Source organism: Cibotium barometz, chromosome 6, assembly GCF_041138505.1.
Source record: "Cibotium barometz isolate CiBa-2024 chromosome 6, ASM4113850v1, whole genome shotgun sequence".
NCBI lineage: Eukaryota > Viridiplantae > Streptophyta > Polypodiopsida > Cyatheales > Cibotiaceae > Cibotium > Cibotium barometz.
In genome coordinates, this window is record NC_141051.1 from 2,206,925 (window position 1) to 2,227,803 (window position 20,879).

Consider the following 20,879-nt stretch of genomic DNA (forward strand, 5'->3'; position numbering starts at 1 on the left):
CCCTCTCTCGAGTATTAACCTACACACTACCCCCCTAGCTAGTATCACCACTCAGCTCTCATCTATCCTCCATGAGTCAGCCCAAGCCACGTACCCTTGCACTACCCACCAACAAAATCAAGCCCACATTCAATCCATATCTCAAAACAGCTGGTATGATGAAGGATGTAAAGCCTACCGCTTGCAACTCCCGCAAGAATCAAGCAAGGGCAATCATCACGGCACGCCAAGCGCAAAGAACGTCTCAACAGTTTACCCGGTGCAAGAAGAGGGCTTTCTTGGCCAAGCCGGAGGAGGAGTTTTACAGATTGTTTCTAAGTGCAAATAGTTCCAAGGCATGAAAAATGTTGGACGAGGATTCTCCCACTATCATCACAGACCCAGCTACATGGCATGCGTATGCACAAAGACTCTAAGATGTCCCAGCCGAGCCCTTTGACACATCTCAGATACCCCGACCAACCAGATTCTCTCTCTTCTCTATGGCCAATGTCACTAGGGCCATACACAAGCTTAAAAACTAGAAGGCCAAGGACCGTGATGATCTCTGATTAGGTCACCACATGGTATTGGATTACTGTAGAGACAGTATGGCTTGGACAATGGTGGTCCTAGAGGCAGAAATCAGCAACCATGTAGAGAGACACCGGCAACGAGGCAAGGGGCAGGTGGGATTTAGGAGATTTTTCTCAACATTAGACCACATCTTCACTCCAAGAGCTATTTTTGAGGAGGCCAAGCATAGAAGCAAGTGTGTGTATTGCTGTTTTGTGAACTTCTGCAAAGCATTTGACAGTGTCCCATGGGCTCGTCTATTCAAAAGACTCTAGGAGCTTGTTGTCCCAGCAAATATGGTATGGGCAATCCTCACATTATATGAGTGTGTGACATGGACAGTTTGGGCATATGGAGATGTGACACACAGATTAGGAGCACCATAGGGATGAAGCAAGGCTGCCCGCTATCACCCACTCCCTTTGGCCTCTACATCGACGAGATTGAGAGCTTCATTGATAGGCTAGGACTCAGGAGGCGTTGGATCTGCACTAGCTGATACATTAACACCTACCCTCCTCTGAGCCGATGACATTGTCCTAATTTTGGATTCTTTGCAGGCCTTTTGTGATGAGTAAGCCCTCATGGTAAACCTAGGGAAAACCAAAGTCATCATATTTAAGCAGAAAAAAGACATGCATTTACATATGGCGGAGGGGAGGTTGAGATAAGTCTCATCATACCTATAATTAGGTATTACCTTCTCAGGACCGATCTTTATCATGAGGCCAAGAGCACGCACACATATGACACAAGTGGTGGTGGCCAACACATGCTCTCTTCATTTATGCTCAGGAATTATATCCATAGCAGTACTAGTCCACAACAGCGAGCATTGATCATTTTCGTGATTACTTTATAGGTCACATGCATCAATGTAATAGGGTGCCAATCAAAGATATTTGGACACATTTGTTTTTTTGGCACCAGTTTGACTAACCCCTCTTGCCAAGAGGATAGCATAATACCCTATAACCATGATTGATTGATCATAAGCAAGAGTGGTTGTTCCACTATTTCCCAGAACTAAAGAAAGAATTCCACAGTTAAACCATCCCAACGTGGGGATTTCCATTGGGCATTTGAAGTCTTGAAATGCATTGCTTTTGCCTTGTTATACGCAAACTTTAGCATGCTATTCAATAAAGCCATTATGCTGAAATGTATAACCTTTTTTGTCTAGACAAGTTTCTTTCCAGATATCCATTGCATTCAAATATGCATTCCGTTTGTCCATGATACCCTTTCAACTGGAATCATATGTGAGTGACCACAAGAGTTGTCATCACGCAGTGGCAAATTATTAAAGTCCCCACATACAAATGCATTTGTCAGCCATGGATTCTAGAAAAGTTTGTGCCAAAGCATAGCTCTTTGGGCTGAAACGTTAAAAGAGCATAAACCGATGCAAATTCATAAACTTGGCCATTGCACAATGATCACACGGCCATCTGGATCATTATAGGCGATTGTTGGCTGTAATACATGTCTAACCAGCACACAAACTCTAGAAAAAGTATTCAAACTTGCATAATATATATCATAGTCATCGAAGAAACCAGTCTGCCCAACTAGAGCATGATGATTGTGTTCCTGCAAACATACCATATCCGGCTTCATTATGTACATATTGTTCCAGACCAATCTCCAAGTTCTCGGGTTATTCAACCCCAGTACATATGTCATACATTTTATTGGCGCATTCATTGTCCGAAGAAAGGGAGTGGTTTCGAGTAAAGGCCATATCAATATCAGCCTGCATACTTTGCAATTTCATCATTCCACCCTTAGCACATCAGCCCATAACATCCAGTACCAACATTGAGCCAAGCCTAGCAATGCTTCGCTAAAATTCACAGGAAAGTTAACCACCTCAATCCATACCCAGCATTGATGTTTCATAAGGGCCTGATAATCCTTTGTAGCAATCCACGGAAGCCCATGTACCATTTGCCTGCAAATGCTGATTTTTCCAGCAGTTGTTGTTTGCATGTTGCTTTTGGAAGGACTTCCTTGTGTACAGAACATCATAGAAGTATTGTGCATCGGGACTATCATCGTGAGACAGAGTAGAAGCTGATTCTTTTAGCCTTTTAGAATCTTCAACAGTCAAAGTGATACACCCATGGGAGTAAACTTTCTCATGAAAGACTTGATCAAGATTGTCCATGGTGAGAGCAGGAGATTAAAAAAAGCTGAACAAAAGACCAAAAAAGAGGGGAAAGCACAAGGCTATGAACAAGACGCTCAAAAAGGACAACAAAAGAGAAGGGAACAGATACAGAAGAAGAAGATGAACTCCAACATGAACCGACAGCCCTCACAGCAGAAAGAACAGTCGACAGTAGAGAACTGGTAAGAACTCGTCATGCAGGCAAACCGATAGAGTCTGTCAGGTACAATCAGTAGGAGGAACTGACCGCACAATAACCAGCGGGAGCAGTTGACAGCTGACAGGGGGCAATGACAGTAGGAAGCGGGAGCAAGCAACAACTGACAGAGGGCGATGACAATGATGGCAGGAAGCTGAAAACGGAACCAGGAGAAACAGTTGCAGCACCCCCCCCCCTCTCTCTCTCTCTCTTCATGATGAGTTTCCATGCACAATTTTGCATCACCCCAAGGAGATAGCTATGTTTATGTTTTGTTTCTATTTTGTTTTCCATTCCATGATGAGATATGCCATGGACAGTATTGTATCGCTTTGGTCACCACGAAACATTTCACTATTGAAAGGAAACGATGCTTATTTTGGAACAAAAAGTTTCAACAACAGGTAGGTGGACAATGAAACATTGGACCCAAATGATCATATACATAAAATGTGCAGGTACTGGCCAACAGTTATAAGTTGACATTAGCATATTTATCATCAGTAAACAAAGAAGACATACAAAAGAGAAGAGAAAAGATCAAATATGATGAAAGAAGGAAAGACAAAGAATTGTAAAAGATAAAAAGCGCACAAAATCACAACCTATTTCCCCACATAAAACGACATGGTTTCAATGTGCACATGAAACGTTTCAACACTGAAACGTGAAACGAGTTTCAAAGCCACTGAAACGAGTTTCATGGTGACCATGGGCCCATTGGTTCTTTAGTAGACTCTTAATCTCTCTCTCTCTCTCTTTTCTTTTTCGTGAAATGGTTTTTTATATTATATGTAAAAAATGTACATCAGCTACATGGCTCACACAGAACCTATGGCCCCAAAAAAACCCCCACAAAAGATCCTCTAAAGGATCATGACCATGCAAACCTGTACACTAATAAGAAAGCCTCCTAGCCAAATAAGCATCCCAGATAAAAGCATCAAAGATGAGCCAGCCGAGGCGCCGTAGACCATAACAAAATAACATCTTCATCCAGTAGCTGAGCTGAGAGAAGAGAAGAAAACTGCCAAAGCAGCAAACCGCGGATACATAGAATGTGCCCATGTATTCCAGACAAGGAATCAAAGATGAACCCATTCCGTGTAGTCCAAATATGCCAAAGTCCTGTCCATCTAAGGAAATGGAATATCACAAGGTAACTGTCCGAAGTAATGACTTGAGGACAAATCCCAAATATCCACTGATGAGCCGAAACAGTAGACCTCTCTACTACCTCCCAAACGCGAGAGACAAAAGACCAAATCTGACGGGCCACTGGACAACTCATAAACAGATGCATAACTCTTTCAGTGCCTGTCATGCAGAAGAAGCAAGAGGCCAATGTAATTTTACGACGGCTGAGCTGATCCCGTGTAGGTAACCCTCCCACCAACATCCTCCAAATGAAAACCTTACCTTGGTAAGGGAGTTTAGACTGCCAACCCCGCATAAGCGTTTTCTACCACCATGATTTAGACTTGTGCAATCCCCACACCTTATTGGCCTTGGCTGAAACCCAATCTTTCTCTGATATGAGCTTATGATAGACCTGGTTAGCTGAAAGTGATATCAAGTCACCAGATTTACATAGTGCCCAATCAAGCCAAGGTTGATCCACAGATGGCTGAGGCAATGGAGTAAAAGGCTCAACTGCATCCATGATGTCAACCCATAGTGGCTGAAATGTCCGCGGAACCCTAAAGTGCTGCCGAATACGACGAAACGAATATGGCCTGTCACTCACGACCAGGTATCACAGCATCTCGGATTCTAACCAAGCCTAACCTGACCATGCGCTTGAGTCGTATGCGTGAAGAATTTCTGTGTGGTCACACAATGACACGCGACTCCACAAATGTTTCGAACTGCAAAGAGTTCAAAAGTAGTCTTTCATGACCAGGATCCCACCGAGCCAATAGTAGAACTTCATGCCAAGAAAGGAGAATATGAGATAAAATGTGAGATGAGCGAATACGGACAGGATCAGCCACATTCACAATGTCCCACCATGAAGCCTGCACACGTGTCCGTCCATGTGACAATCCCTCCAACTCAATCAAGTCACGAGCCATGAATACCCAAGGCTGCTCCTGCGAACACATATCCTAAAAAAGCGCCCACCTACGCGCCACTATATGCAACCGGACGTCTAGTAAAGCAGCCCCACCCATTCTTTTGGGCGTCGTAATGTGATTCCAAGCTATCCATGTTTGACCCATGATATTTCCTTGCCTCTTCCACAACATAAACCGAATGGGAGCAACCAAACGGAGAAGAGATTTGTGCGTCCAAGATAGCAAAGGTAAAAAATAGGAAATCATGCTAAGCATAATAACCTCAGCTACCTTAACCCTCACGTGCTAGGCCACCCTTGAGCTTTCCAATACACAAATTTATCCGAGATCCGAGCAGAAATCCAAGCAAGAAGCGCTTGGGGGTCCACATCCACACCCAGCGGATACCCAAGATGACGAACAATGTCTCCTGTATGCACCACACGGCCTTGCCACCCTAATGCCTCAAGATCAAATTCCGTGCATACAATGAGGGCTGATTTTGTTGTATTTATTTTCAGCCCAGAAGCCAATGCAAAATTATTCCAAGCTTCCATTGCTCAATCTATATTGGCTTTTTCGGCCCTGAGAAACATAAAAGTGTCATCCTCAAGGGCTTGAGCAACCAATTGCTTGCCATGAGGGAGATGCAAACCAACCACTTCACCATGCGATGCCATAGCGTCTAGGCGAGACAACATAGGATGAGTGGCAATGGCAAAGAAAAGAGGTCTAAGAGGACAGCCCTGCCAGAGAGAACGGGTGAGAGAAATACCATCTGAAAGTCCTCCATTGAGCATAATCCGCGTGATAGAGCCAGAGCCAAGTAAATGCACCAAATTAGCCATTTTGGGACCAAAGCCCATGGCTGTCATTAACTGCGAAAGGAAAGACCAGCTGACATGATCAAAAGCTTTTTCAAGATCCAACTGCACCATCACGATCTCTTGCTTCTTTGCCTTGGCATAATCCACTCCAATTTGAAAATTAAGAATATTATGCAAAATATTCCTACCATGCACAAATTCATATTGATATGGATGAATAAGAGTAGAAAGCACCTTCTGCAAGCGATAGGCAAAAATCTTTGTAAAGATTTTATACATAATATCCATAAGTGAGATCAGGCGCCATTGAGCCAAAGAAGTAGGCGACGGGACTTTGGGCAACAAACGAAGTATGCCCAACTTCCAATCGGCAGGCATATATCCCTCATCCCAAACCATTTGACAAATAAGCGTCAAAGGCTCTGCAAGCTGATCAGCATATTTTCGGAAAAACTCATTTGTCAAACCATCCCAACTAGGGCTCTTTCCCATGGGAAGTTTGGAGAGAACAGCTTCCACTTCCCCTTGAGTAATAGAAGCATCAAGCTGAACCGCCACATCAGGGTCAACTTGATATCGTACTTCAGCAAACAATGACTCCCTTGCAGCCAGGACAGCCGGCGAGACATCCTCTCGAGGGGCAAGAAAATCTTCATAAAACCTGATGCAATGCTGAATAACCTCAGAAGGTTGAGTAACAAGGTTGCCTTGGGTATCCATCAGCCTAACAATATTCTCGCGCATATGTGCAACTTATCATAGAAGCGATGAGATTGAGAGTTAGCATCCCGCAAAGCATCAAGACGTGCAAGTAGTTTAAAGCGAACATATTGTGCTTCCTGCACCCTAGATAGCTCCTTTTTCAGCCATTCTATGGCATCCACAACTTCAGCATCCATAGAGTCAGTAAACATGAACGCCTGCAAGCCCTTTAAAAGCGACTCAAGAAGAGCCACATGCTGCTTTTGTATAGAGGCATTAGCAAGACCATAATGCCGCGCTAATTTCCGAGTGTTGGTAAGGAACACTGGCCAAGCATGATAATCAGCCATGGACACTCTTGTGGAGAAATGTCGTATCAACTGATGCATATAAACATCAAAAACTTCATGTTCCAAAAAAGTGTGATTTAAGCGCAAAGGCAAGCGTCCCAACAAGCCTTTATATGCATCCACAGGATGATAGACCATTTCAAACACAAGCGTCCAATGATCCGACAAAACCTGTTGCTGATCAACCATCATAGTAAGAACCTCTGGCAAAAAGAGATCTTGATGTAAAATATACATCCTATCCAATCTAGCATAAGTGCCCCGAAACTATTGTCAGGCATAAGTGTAGCCCCTTTCATCTGGATGCAACCAAGAGCACATGTCTTGTTTTAGCGACCTTGCTGCAAAAGCTTCCCACGCCATTCTCTCCGGGCCATCCATTACAGAATGAGGCGACGTGGCTTGCTCCCTGGAGACACACATATTAAAGTTTCCCATCACAAAGCCAAGATGAGAGATTGAAAGAGCACACAAGTCATTCCACAGCAACCGGCGTGCACGAGCATTATTTGGAGCATACACCCCTAACAACCATAAAGGCGTATCATCCCAAATAATCTGTATCACTAGGAATCTTCCATGAACATCTTGAATCACAAGAGAAGGCTGAAACTGCGAACGAGCAGCAAACATAACACGTGACTGCGAAGCAGGATGTCCGCTGTAGAAAGCATGAAACCCCTTATATACATAGGCTTTGCCAGCCAACTTATGCTGCTTATGTTCAACTGCACACAAAATATCCCAACCATGACAAAAAGTTGTACGCCTAAGCCAGAACTGCTTTTGGCGCGAAGAAATACCCTTTACATTCCATTGTACAATTTTCATAAGCCTTCCCAGTACAGGAATCAACAAGGCCGTGTACTAGGCCCAGGACAATCTGCCAAATCACGAACCTTTTAAAGCATTGCATTTTTAGACATGGTATTTGTGATCTCAGACTGCCCTCGGAGTTCCCGAGCACGTGCCGAAGGGTAATGAGCATCCCATGGCGAGATGACCTCACCCTTCGAACCAAACAGAAGAGGCAATTGTTGTTGTGCTTCTTTTGTTAGGCGACTTCTAATAGGATAGCGTTCTACTCTATCCACCCCAAGAGCCCCTGTACCCTGGAAAGTTGGCCTCCCGGCCTCTCAAACCTGGTCTGTTGCTGGGCACCTGAACCCAAAGGGCGACAAGCATATGTATGTAAGGGCCCCTGATGAGTACGCAAAGGCCCCCGCCAAACAGCATCTGAGAAAATCCCCCGCGGGGCAACAAATCGTGTCTTCTTACCACGTACTTCCACCCATGGCTACTCAACCTCATTCTGAACATCCACATGTACATCCATGTGCCGGGCATCATGTAAAGGAGCATCATGCTCATCTTCCACGGGCAACTGCCCACCATCAACGATATCCTTGGTAGCAACAACTTGTTCTTTCTTAGGACATTCGGAAACAAAGTGGCCCATCTCACCACATTTGAAACAGTGGCCAGCAAATGTATCCCACCTCAATTCATACATTAAAGGTTGCAGCCCAGCCATATTGACACGCAAATGTGTCGGCCTAGGTCTCCCAGTATCCCACAACATGCATAGACGATTTCGGTTTCTAGATGTCATTCGAGGCACCACCAAGACATCACCAATACCTTGCATGAGACCTGGTAAAACACGCCAAAACATTAGTGGGAATTGTTTCACTTCAACCCAAACTGGGCAAGCCTGGCGCAACATATCTTGGTACTCTGCCATAGGCTTCCACGGAACCACATGAACCAACTGCCCATCCAAAAAGAGTGGCACCTGCTCCAAGACTGCCCTATGGGCTTCCGAAGTGCGAAAAATTATTTCATAAAAGCCTCTCGGACCATCATAAATCTCCTCAAGTGCCTCAGGCGACACCAAGCGGCCCAACCATGCTCTAAGACGAGGCAACAACAGAATACGTCCAATAAAGAAGAAGATAGCAGCACGATCATGAAACTCTGCTAGCTGTTGTAGCAACAAAGGAGTCTCCATGCATACATCAGCCACACCACCATTATCTACTGCAGCCATTTGCACGCTATTTGCCTTCACATATTCTTGCAGATGCTCACCAGTGATCTACAGCAAACGTGCAAACTCCGGAGAAGGTACCTCAGAACTTTCCTGCATTCTCTCCAACATTCACCGCAGTGTAGCTTGCATCAACATCAAGCCTTTGACGTTTCTGTTGCTCCGAGGCATCTAAAGCATAACCCACATCCTTCTCGATCATCTCCTCAATAAGATCCATGTTAAGGCTATTGGCAGCCATGCCACCAACAGCAACAGCTGGGTCATCCAAATCCATGTACAAAAGCAAAGAAAACCCGTTCTCTCAAACCCTAATTCAGCACCTGCAAACCCTTGAATAGTTGCTTGAACCCTTGCTGCACCCTTGAGAAAACCTACAAACCTGAATTTGTTTTTATATTTTGTCTTTAATCTTCTTCCACTACTGCCTGAAACCCTAGAGCCGGAAACCCTCTTTATAAGATACAGACAGCCTTTGTAGTCTTCTCCTCGACTGTCTGCACAAATACCCGAAATCTCTCCCGGTGGCTCCACAGAGCAAATCCGTCCCCACAACGGGCAGTTTCACTGGCGAGAAGCACCCATCTCTCTCTCTCTCTCTCTCTCTCTCTCTCTCTCTCTCTCTCTCTCTCTCTCTCTCTCTCTCTCTCTCTCTCTCTCTCTCTTCGTGAAATGGTGTTTTATACTATATGTAAAAATGTACATCAGCGACATGGCTCACATAGAACCTATGGCCCCAAAAAACCCCCCACAGAAGATCCTCTAAAGGATCATGACCATGCAAACCTGTACACTAATAAGAAAGCCTCCTAGCCAAATAAGCATCCCAGATAAAAGCATCAAAGATGAGCCAGCCGAGCCGCCGTAGACCATAACGAAATAGCATCTGCATCGAGTAGCTGAACTGAGAGAAGAGAAGAAAACTACCAACGCAGCAAACCGCGGATACGTAGAATGTGCCCATGTATTCCAGACAAGGAATCAAAGATGAACCCATTCCCTCTAGTCCAAATATGCCAAAGTCCTGTCCATCTAAGGAAATGGAATATCACAAGGTGACAGTCTGAAGTAATGACTTGAGGACAAATCCCAAATATCCACTGATGAGCCGAAACAGTAGACCTCTCTACTGCCTCCCAAACGCGAGAGACAAAAGACCAAATCTGACGGGCCACTGGACAACTCATGAACAGATGCATAACTGTTTCATTGCATGTCGTGCAGAAGAAGCAAGAGGCCAATGTAATTTTACGACGGCTGAGCTGATCCCGTGTAGGTAACCCTCCCACCAACATCCTCCAAATGAAAACCTTACCTTGGTAAGGGAGTTTAGACTGCCAACCACGCATAAGAGTTTTCTGCCACCATGATTTAGACTTGTGCAATCCCCACACCTTATTGGCCTTGGCTGAAACCCAATCTTTCTTTGATACGAGCTTATGATAGACCTGGTTAGCTGAAAGTGATATCAAGTCACCAGATTTACATAGTGCCCAATCAAGCCAAGGCTGATCTGCAGATGGCCGAGGCAATGGAGTAAAAGGCTCAACTGCATGCATGATGTCAACCTATGGTGGCTGAAATGTCCGAGGAACCCTAAAGTGCTGCCGAATATGACAAAACGAATATGGCCTGTCACGACCACGTATCACAGCATCTCGGATTCTAACCAAGCCTAACCTGACCATGCGGTTGAGTCGTATGCGTGAAGCATCTCTGTGTGGCCAAACAATGACACGCGACTCCACAAATGTTTCGAACTGCAAAGAGTTCAAAAGTAGTCTTTCATGACCAGGATCCCACCGAGCCAATAGTAGAACTTCATGCCAAGAAAGGAGAACATGCGATAAAGTGAGATGAGCGAATACGGACAGGATGAGCCGCATTCACAATGTCCCACCATGAAGCCTGCACACGTGTCCGTCCATATGACAATCCCTCCAACTCAATCACGTCACGAGCCATGAATACCCAAGGCTGCTCCTGCAAACACATATCCTAAAAAAGCGCCCACCTACGCGCCACCATATGCAAGCGGACATCCAGTAAAGCAACCCCACCCATTCTTCTGGGCGTCGTAATGTGATTCCAAGCTATCCATGTTTGACCCTTAATATTTCCTTGCTTCTTCCACAGCATAAACCGAATGGGAGCAACCAAACGGAGAAGAGATTTGTGCGTCCAAGGTAGCAAAGGTAAAAAATAGGAAATCATGCTAAGCATAATAACCTGAGCTACCTTAACCCTCACGTGCATAGGCCACCCTTGAGCTTTTCAATACACAAATTTATCCGAGATCCGAGCAGAAATCCAAGCAAGAAGCGCTTGGGGGTCCACATCCACACCCACTGGATACCCAAGATGACGAACAATGTCACCTGTATGCACCACACGGCCTTGCCACCCTAATGCCTCAAGATCAAATTCCGTGCATACAATGAGGGCTGATTTTGTTGAATTTATTTTCAGCCCAGAAGCCAATGCAAAATTATTCCAAGCTTCCATTGCTCGATCTATATTGGCTTTTTCGGCCCTGAGAAACATAAAAGTGTCATCTGTAAGGGCTTGAGCAACCAATTGCTTGCCATGAGGAAGATGCAAACCAACCACTTCACCATGCGATGCCATAGCATCTAGGCGAGATAACATAGGATGAGTGGCAATGGCAAAGAAAAGAGGGCTAAGAGGACAGCCCTGCCGGAGAGAACGGGTGGAGAAATACCATCCGAAAGTCCTCCATTGAGCATAATCGGCGTGATAGAGCCAGAGCCAAGTAAATGCACCAAATTAGCCATTTTGGGACCAAAGCCCATGGCTGTCATTAACTGAGAAAGGAAAGACCAGCTGACATGATCAAAAGCTTTTTCAAGATCCAACTGCACCATCAGAATCGCCTGCTTCTTTGCCTTGGCATAATCCACTCCAATTTGAACATTAAGACTATTATGCAAAATATTCCTGCCATGCACAAATCCATATTGATATGGATGAATAAGAGTAGAAAGCACCTTCTGCAAGCGATTGGCAAAAATCTTTGTAAAGATTTTATACATAATATCCATAAGTGAGATCGGGCGCCATTGAGCCAAAGAAGTACTTTGGGCAACAAACGAAGTATGCCCAACTTCCAATCGGCAGGCATATATCCCTCATCCCAAACCATTTGACAAATAAGCGTCAAAGGCTCTGCAAGCTGATCAGCATATTTTCGGAAAAACTCATTTGTCAAACCATCCCAACCAGGGCTCTTTCCCATGGGAAGTTTGGAGAGAACAGCTTCCACTTCCCCTTGAGTAATAGAAGCATCAAGCTGAACCGCCACATCAGGGTCAAATTGATATCGTACTTTAGCAAACAATGACTCCCTTGCAGCCAGGACAGCCGACGAGACATCCTCTCAAGGGGCAAGCAAATCTTCATAAAACCTGATGCAATGCTGAATAACCTCAGAAGGTTGAGTAACAAGGTTGCCTTGGGCATCCATCAGCCTAACAATATTCTCACGCATATGCTTTTGATGCAACTTATCATAGAAGCGATGAGATTGACTGTTAGCATCCCGCAAAGCATCAAGACGTGCAAGTAGTTTAAAGCGAACATATTGTGCTTCCTGCACCCTAGATAGCTCCTTTTTCAACCATTCTATGGCATCCACAACTTCAGCATCCATAGAGTCAGTAAACATGAACGCCTGCAAGCCCTTTAAAAGCGACTCAAGAAGAGCCACATGCTGTTTTTGTATAGATGCATTAGCAAGACCATAATGCCGCGCCAATTTCCGAGTGTTGGTAAGGAACACTGGCCAAGCATGATAATCAGCCATGGACACTGTTGTGGAGAAATGTTGTATCAACTGACGCATATAAACATCAAAAACTTCATGCTCCAAAAAAGTGTGATTTAACCGCAAAGGCAAGCGTCCCAACAAGCCTTTATATGCATACACAGGATGATAGACCATTTCAAACACAAGCGGCCAATGATCCGACAAAACCTGTTGCTGATCAACCATCACAGTAAGAACCTCTGGCAAAAAGAGATCTTGATGTAAAATATACATCCTATCCAATCTAGCATAAGTGCCCCGAAACTGTTGTGAGGCATAAGTGTAACCCCTTTCATCTGGATGCAACCAAGACCACATGTCTTGTTTTAGCGACCTTGCTGCAAAAGCTTCCCATGCCATTCTCTCCGGGCCATCCATTACAAAATGAGGCGACGTGGCTTGCTCCCCGGAGTCACACATATTTAAGTCTCCCATCACAAAGCCAGGATGAGAGATTGAAAGAGCACACAAGTCATTCCACAGCAAACGGCGTGCACGAGCATTATTTGGAGCATACACCCCTAATAACCATAAAGGCGTATCATCCCAAACAATCTGTATCACTAGAAATCTTCCATGAACATCTTGAATCACAAGAGAAGGCTGAAACTGCGAACGAACAGCAAACATAACACCTGACTGCGAAGCAGGATGTCCGCTGTAGAAAACATGAAACCCCTTATATACATAGGCTTTGCGAGCCAACTTATGCTGCTTATGTTCAACTGCACACAAAACATCCCAACCATGATAAAAAGTTGTACGCCAAAGCCCGATCTGCTTTTGGCGCGAAGAAATACCCTTTACATTCCATTGCACAATTTTCATAAGCCTTCCCAGAAAAGGAATCAACGAGGCCGTGTACTAGGCCCAAGACAATCTGCCAAATCACGAACCTTTTGAAGCATTGCATTTTTAGACATGGTATTTGTCATGTCAGACTGCCCTTGGAGTTCTCGAGCACGTGCCGAAGGGTAATGACCATCCCATGGCGAGATGACCTCACCCTTCGAACCAAACATAAGAGGCAATTGTTGTTGTGCTTCTTTTGTTAGGCGACTTCTAATAGGATAGCGTTCTACTCTATCCACCGCAAGAGCCCCTGAACCCTGAGAAAATTGGCCTCCCGACCTCTCCATCCTGGTCTGTTGCTGGGCACCTGAACCCATAGGGCGACGAGCATATGTATGTAAGGACCCCTGATGAGTACGCAAAGGCCCCCGCCAAACAGCATCTGAGAAATCCCCCCGCGGGGCAACAAATCGTGTCTTTTTACCACGTACTTCCACCCATGGCTACTCAACCTCATTCTGAACATCCACATGTACATCCATGTGCTGGGCATCATGTAAAGGAGCATCATGCTCATCTTCAACGGGCAACTGCCCATCAACAATATCCTTGGTAGCAACAACTTTTTCTTTCTTAGGACATAAGGAGACAAAGTGGCCCATCTCACCACATTTGAAACAGTGGCCAGCAAATGTATCCCACCTCATTTCATACATTAAAGGTTGCAGCCCAGCCATATTGACACGCAAATGTGTCGGCCTAGGTCTCCCAGTATCCCATAACATGCATAGACGATTTCGGTTTCTAGATGTCATTCGAGGCACCACCAAGACATCACCGATACCTCGCATGAGATCTGGTAAAACACGCCAAAACATTGGTGGGAATTGTTTCACTTCAACCCAAACTGGGCAAGCCTGGCGCAACATATCTTGGTACTTTGCCATAGGCTTCCACGGAACCACATGGACCAACTACCCATCCAAAAAGAGTGGCACCTGCTCCAAGACTGCCCTACGGGCTTCTGAAGTGCGAAAAAGTATTTCATAAAAGCCTCTCGGACCATCATAAATCTCCTGAAGTGCCTCAGGCGACACCAAGCGGCCCAACCATGCTCTAAGACGAGGCAACAACGGAATACGCCCAGTAAAGAAGAAGATAGCAGCACGATCATGAAAATCTGCTACCTGCTGTAGCAATAAAGAAGTCTCCATGCATACATCAGCCACACCATCATTATCTACTGCAGCCATTTGCACGCTATTTGCCTTCACATATTCTTGCAAAAGCTCACCACTGATCTACAGCAAACGTGCAAACTCCGGAGAAGGTACCTGAGAACTTTCCTCTGCATTCTCTCCAACATTCACCAGAGTGTAGCTTGCATCAACATCAAGCATTTGACGTTTTTGTTGCTCCGACGCATATGAAGCATAACCCACATCCGTCTCGATCATCTCCTTAATAAGATCCATGTTAAGGCTATTGGCAGCCATGCCACCAACAGCAGCAGCCGGGTCATTCAAATCCATGTACAAAAGCAAAGAAAACCCTCTCTCTCAAACCCTAATTCAGCACCTGAAAACCCTAATTCAGCACCTGCAAACCCTTAAATAGTTGCTTGAACCATTGCTGCACCCTTGAGAAAACCTGCAAACCTGATTTTTTTTTTTTAATCTTCTTCCACTGTTGCCTGAAACCCTAGAGCCGGAAACCCTTCGGGTAGCCTAATACTCTTCCAAGAAAGCAAGGCACTTAGCCATCCATCGTCGCTTGCCTTCGCTCTTTGTGCATCCTCTAAAGTCCTTGCCCGCCGCTCGTGTCTTCACTAGCTACCCTGCTCGCGCCTACCTTGTGTTGCTCTCTCTCTCTCTCTCTCTCTCTCTCTCTCTCAAATGGCCAGTGTTAACGGCTAGTAGCCCCCCCTCCTTCCTCTCTCCCATTGCCCACCATTATTCACACCTAAAATGAGGTTTTTCCTCTCTCTCTCTCTCTCTCTCTCTCTCTCTCTCTCTCTCTCACACACACACACACACACACAAGCCCTGAGGTAGAGCAGAAGCTCGACTATGAAACAAGAACTGGCGACGACCAGCAAGTGGGAAGGACCAACAGGAGGGCGGAGGCGGCGGGGCAACGGCAGAATTGGGTGCCTCGGCAGGCGGTAGGCCTCTGTAGTAGTACCGCCTAGACAGTCGAGCGGAGATGGCTGAGCAGCGCAGCGGCGGCGATTCTCTCTCTCTCTCTCTCTCTCTCTCTCTCTCTCTCTCTCTCTCTCTCTCTCTCTCTCCACACTACATGATGATGATCTTCAAGCCACCTTAGCTAGCTTGATCTACTAAACCTTACCCTACACTACTTCTCTCTCTCTCTCTCTCTCTCTCTCTCTCTCTCTACCTCCATAGTGTACCTTCCAGTTCCAGTTTCATTTTCTAGGTGCCAGTAGTATCATCTTTATTTTTCATTTTCTGGGTTTTTTTATCCAGACATTGTATCAGATCCACCATGATGTAACTTTTGGTCTCATAGGTCATTATGGCCTTTTGAAGACGTTAATATAACATTTCATTTCATCTCTCTCTCTCTCTCTCTCTCTCTCTCTCTCTCTCTCTCTCTCTCTCTCTCTCTCGCTTCCCCTCTACCGAGGCGAAGGAGTTCTTGGAGAGGCGACCCACTTTAAAGAATACAGACATTTTTCCTGGTGACGATCTTCCTCTTTCACAGTTTGCACATATGAAGGGCGGCAAGAGAAAAGGGAAAGATAGCATTTTATAGAGAAGGGAGGGTGGTCATCGTGGAGCGACGCTCTACATGACGGTGCAAGACCTATGGGACCAAATTAAAGCCGGCAGCGTGGAACTGAGGACAGCTTTAGAGATAGAGATATAGTCTTCTACTCGGAGACTCACCAGGCCCGTGGTCAGATGATGCCACAGGTGACAGGATACAGATGGGAGACAACTTGCAGACTAGGAACGAGATCGGTACACAGTACTAGAGGATCAGGGGGGGGGTGGCAGTTCTTTTCAGGGAGGAGCTACAACCGCTTCTACGCATCGTTCGGAGAAATGATCAGGCCAGATGTATGTGGGTGAGACTGAGGACCGACACATGCAGATTCCTGTATATTGCCATAGCTATTTTGCTCCTAGTACATCGACATATGCAGCACCTAGAGGGCAGTCTCCTTTCTCTGTGCTAGATGATGACATATGGGAGTTCGCTAGGGATGGAGACATCATCCTGTTAGGGGACTTTAATGCCCTCACGGGCAACCGCCAGACAGCCTTTAGGATCATGCATTGTTGACATTGACCATCTCTTTTCACTTTACCACAGCTCAGAGGACACGAGGGGCAGATCACACTCGATATACTTTTACTTCAGAGACTGATGTTGTCTACAGAGATGGGATTTATAGACGTCTGTACACAGAGGAGCCAGGGAGACCTTTGGAGGAGCTGACCCATATACCGACAGAGACTTTACAGGATGCAGCGAGAGAGGCATATCCACATACTCAGCCTGGACAGAGACAGCGTTCTAGGTGTATGCCCCAGAACAGCTGGTATGATGAGGAGTGCAGAGAGACAAGAGCCCGACTGCAACGGGAGGTTGCTTTGGGAGTCACTACTCACCGACAGTCACGTATTGCCTTCCGGTGCCTTGTGCGAAGGAAAAAGCGTGCCTTCCTTGCTCAACTAGAGCAGGAATTATACCAGCTGTTCTTGAGCCAGGATTCGAGGGAGGCTTGGCGTTTGTTTCATGAGTCCTCCCCTGCTTTGGCTATCACTTCTACAGAGGTCTGGGGTAGTTATGCAGCATCTCTATATACAGTTCCTGGACACACATTTTCCTGGCCCGCCAGCACCATGCCCACTGACATGTACTTTCTTTACCGCAGAGATGGTAAGGAAGGCCATTTATAGGATGAAGACTGGGAGAGCATATGATCATGATGGATTGGTCGGTGACCACTTTATTCATGCGAGAGACATGCTGGCAGAGCTTCTAGCAGTGATGTTCAATCGTGCTATGTGGGAAGGCTCCGAGACTTGGAGTATGTCCACCATCGTGCCTATCTTCAAGTCAGGGGACCCTATGGAGCCAGGGAATTATCGCACTATTATGATTGGTCACACACTAGCACGATTGTATGCATCCATTCTTGAGCAGAGTTGAGTAGATGGGCAGAGAGAAAGGGCATTCGAGCAGAGGGACAAGCAGGGTTCATGAGAGGTTTCTCTACTCTTGACCACATCTTGACTCTGCAGGCCATTATTGAGGAGGGCAGGTCGCATGGGCGACGGATTTATTGTAGCTTTGGGGGCTTCCGCAAAGCATTTGATACAGTGCCTAGAGCCAGATTGATGAGGCGATTACAGGAGATGGGGGTACCCACAGAGCTCATATGGGGGATTATGGCTTTATATAGATCAGTTTTTGCAGGACAGGACGCACCCAGAGGGGGTCTCTACTTTGGTTCCCTCCACTGGATCCCACTATTGTTATATGCTGATGATATTGTGTTGATCTCTGACTCCCCTGAGGGTATGCAGCATCATCTGGATGCTTTACATGAGTTTCCACGTGATAGTGGATTGCCTGTCAACCTTGGCAAAACCAAGGTTATGGTGTTTAACACCACGCCACAGTGGGTTAGACGATCAGCTCCCACATTTACATATGGGCAAGAGATTGTGGAGTATACAGATGCATATACATATCTTGGGGTAGTATTTAGTGGGCCAGTGTTTTCGATGAGGAGAGCAGCAGAGACTAGATTGACTAGAGCACATGCAGGCCTGGGTGGTTTGGAGAGGATGTGTTCGGAGGTTCAGTTTCAGGAACCTCGAATGAAACTTTGGCCTTTTGACACTCTAGTGACATCAACTATGCTTTATGGAGTGCAGATATGGGGACCTTCAGTGGGCCATCACAGCACAGGCGGGTGGAGAGGTATGGAGAGGCCTTTGGTATCTATGATTGCTAGGATTATTAGAGCCAAGGCCTAGGTACCTCATGAGATTATTCGAGCAGAGCTGGCGGTTGCCCCTCTGGTGATTGAGGCTCTTACGAGATCAGTCTCCTACATACATGGCTTATGGGATCTCCCCCCAGACAGATATGCACGCCTCGCCCTTGAGTCCACCCGACAGTTAGCTTTATAGGGAGACACGGCTTGTTGGTATGGACAGATGACATCTTGGTTCCAGGCACATGGTTTTAGCATGGACAGATTGCCTCCCTTCCAGTATTCTCTGGAGGCACCCTCTCTCACTCTCACACGGACAGAGATTACTAGACTCATCCGTCAGGATTTAGTTCAGCTGGACATTAGGAGGACATGGATACACCCGACTGAGGAGCTGCGCACGAAGATGGCTTTCTACAGAGAGCATTTTCTTCAGCTCACAGCAGATGGTTTTGTGATCAGACCCAGTTACATGGATGTACACTTGTCTTATGCAGTACGATGTGCTATTGGTCAGATTCGCACACCCTCACACCAGCTTGAGATTGAGATTGGCCGATATAGAGGTATACCAGCTGAGGCCAGGATATGTCGAGTATGCCATGAGGAGCCAGAGACAGAGCTGCATTATATATGCCATTGTACTGCATGATATGAGAAACGTGGTCGTTTCCACTGTTTATTCAGAGAGGGTTTTGGACCACTTTCCAGAGTCATGGGGTACCACGGACAGAGGTGTTTGGGATTTCTCTTGCTTAGATATAGAGATGGCCTGCTTAGGCGCACAGAGAGCCAGACTCAGAGGCACATTACAAACTTCTTTAGTCCAGCCACCACTGCGCCAAATGGACCACAGCACCAGCAGGACATGGATACCGCCCACACCAGCGGTACACTGATTCATCGTGCTATTGAGCTTGGGTGGTCCAGACGCCCACGACTACGGGGGAGGGCATCCCAGCATAGAGGGAGGTTGCAGTTTACCTTCCAGTTCCAGTTTCATTTTCTAGGCGCCAGTAGTATCATCTTTATTTTTTCATTTTCTGGTTTTTTATCCAGACATTGTATCAGATCCACCATGATGTAACTTTTTGGTCTCATAGGTCATTATGGCCTTTTGAAGACGTTAATATAACATTTCATTTCTCTCTCTCTCTCTCTCTCTCTCTCTCTCTCTCTCTCTCTCTCTCATAGGTCATTATGGCCTTTTGAAGACGTTAATATAACATTTCATCTCTCTCTCTCTCTCTCTCTCTCTCTCTCTCTCTCTCTCTCTCTCTCCCAGCGTACATGGATGTACACCTATCACATGGGATACGTTGTGCCATTGGACAGATCCGAACCTCATCACACCAGCTGCGGATTGTTTCTACTTGAGCTCAGGAGACATAGAGAGACCCTCTTGGCAGACAGGAGGCTGAGCCATGATGTACCTAGACAGAGGACCCTGACAGATTTCTTCGGGACCAGCACCAGCACTAGCACCAGCAACCCAGCCCCCACACCTCCTGATACCTCCTCCATTGGGCCATCAGACCACCGACCACGCTCCTAGGGAGTCACCACTGATAGAGCAGTTATCTTATGTCGTGCTCGTCGGGCATGCCCACCCGGATCCCGACCACGACATCCTCACCATCGCCAGATCAGAGCCATTATTGCTCGGCATCGGAGGCGCCTACCTCGCTTCTACGACCTCTCTATTCTAGACAGCCCCATGGCGGAGATACTTGATCTAAGGAGAGGGCAACACTTCAACTGATCACCATACATGGATCTACTTGATATACATTTTCCAGTATTTTCTACTCAGTATCATCTCGGAGTCTTGCAGTTCTGCTCTTATAACTATAGGACAATCAGTTTATTGTACTTCTTAGTCTTGTTCTCTTTGATGAGACACCAACTTCAGATGTACTCTCAATTTTGGTCTCATAGGCCATTATGGCCTCTTAGAGACGTTAATATATCATTTCATTTCTCCCCAACACAGAGCTCTCTCATCAACTTCTTCCATACCAGCACTCCGAGGGCCGATCCGAACACCATATCCGGACCACGGGCTAGTGCAGGAGCTCGGCCGAGAGGTATGACATTCGACAGAGCCACTGAGTTATGCAGAGCTCAACGCCCCAGACCCCATGGCCTTCACCCACAGCCACGCCACCATCTCCCATCATCATAGGACCTCCTTCGCCGGCTAGTTTTACAACCTTGAGCACCATGTCACAGTGGCCCATGGGGGATGTATTAGGGTGATATGCGAGCTCTCTGCTCATGTACCTAGATCAGATTTTATAGTTCTAGGTTTTTGTTATCCTTATTATTACTATTTTGTACCAGAGATGATGTACCTCATGGATATGATGTAAC

At 46.1% G+C, this 20,879-nt stretch overlaps 1 protein-coding gene across 4 annotated transcripts in view; it reads right to left on the bottom strand.

Annotated features, from left to right (window-relative positions):
- Window positions 1-20,879, bottom strand: part of TOR (target of rapamycin) — a 167,707-nt gene that overhangs the window by 30,185 nt on the left and 116,643 nt on the right. The gene's annotated exons all lie outside the window — the stretch shown is intronic.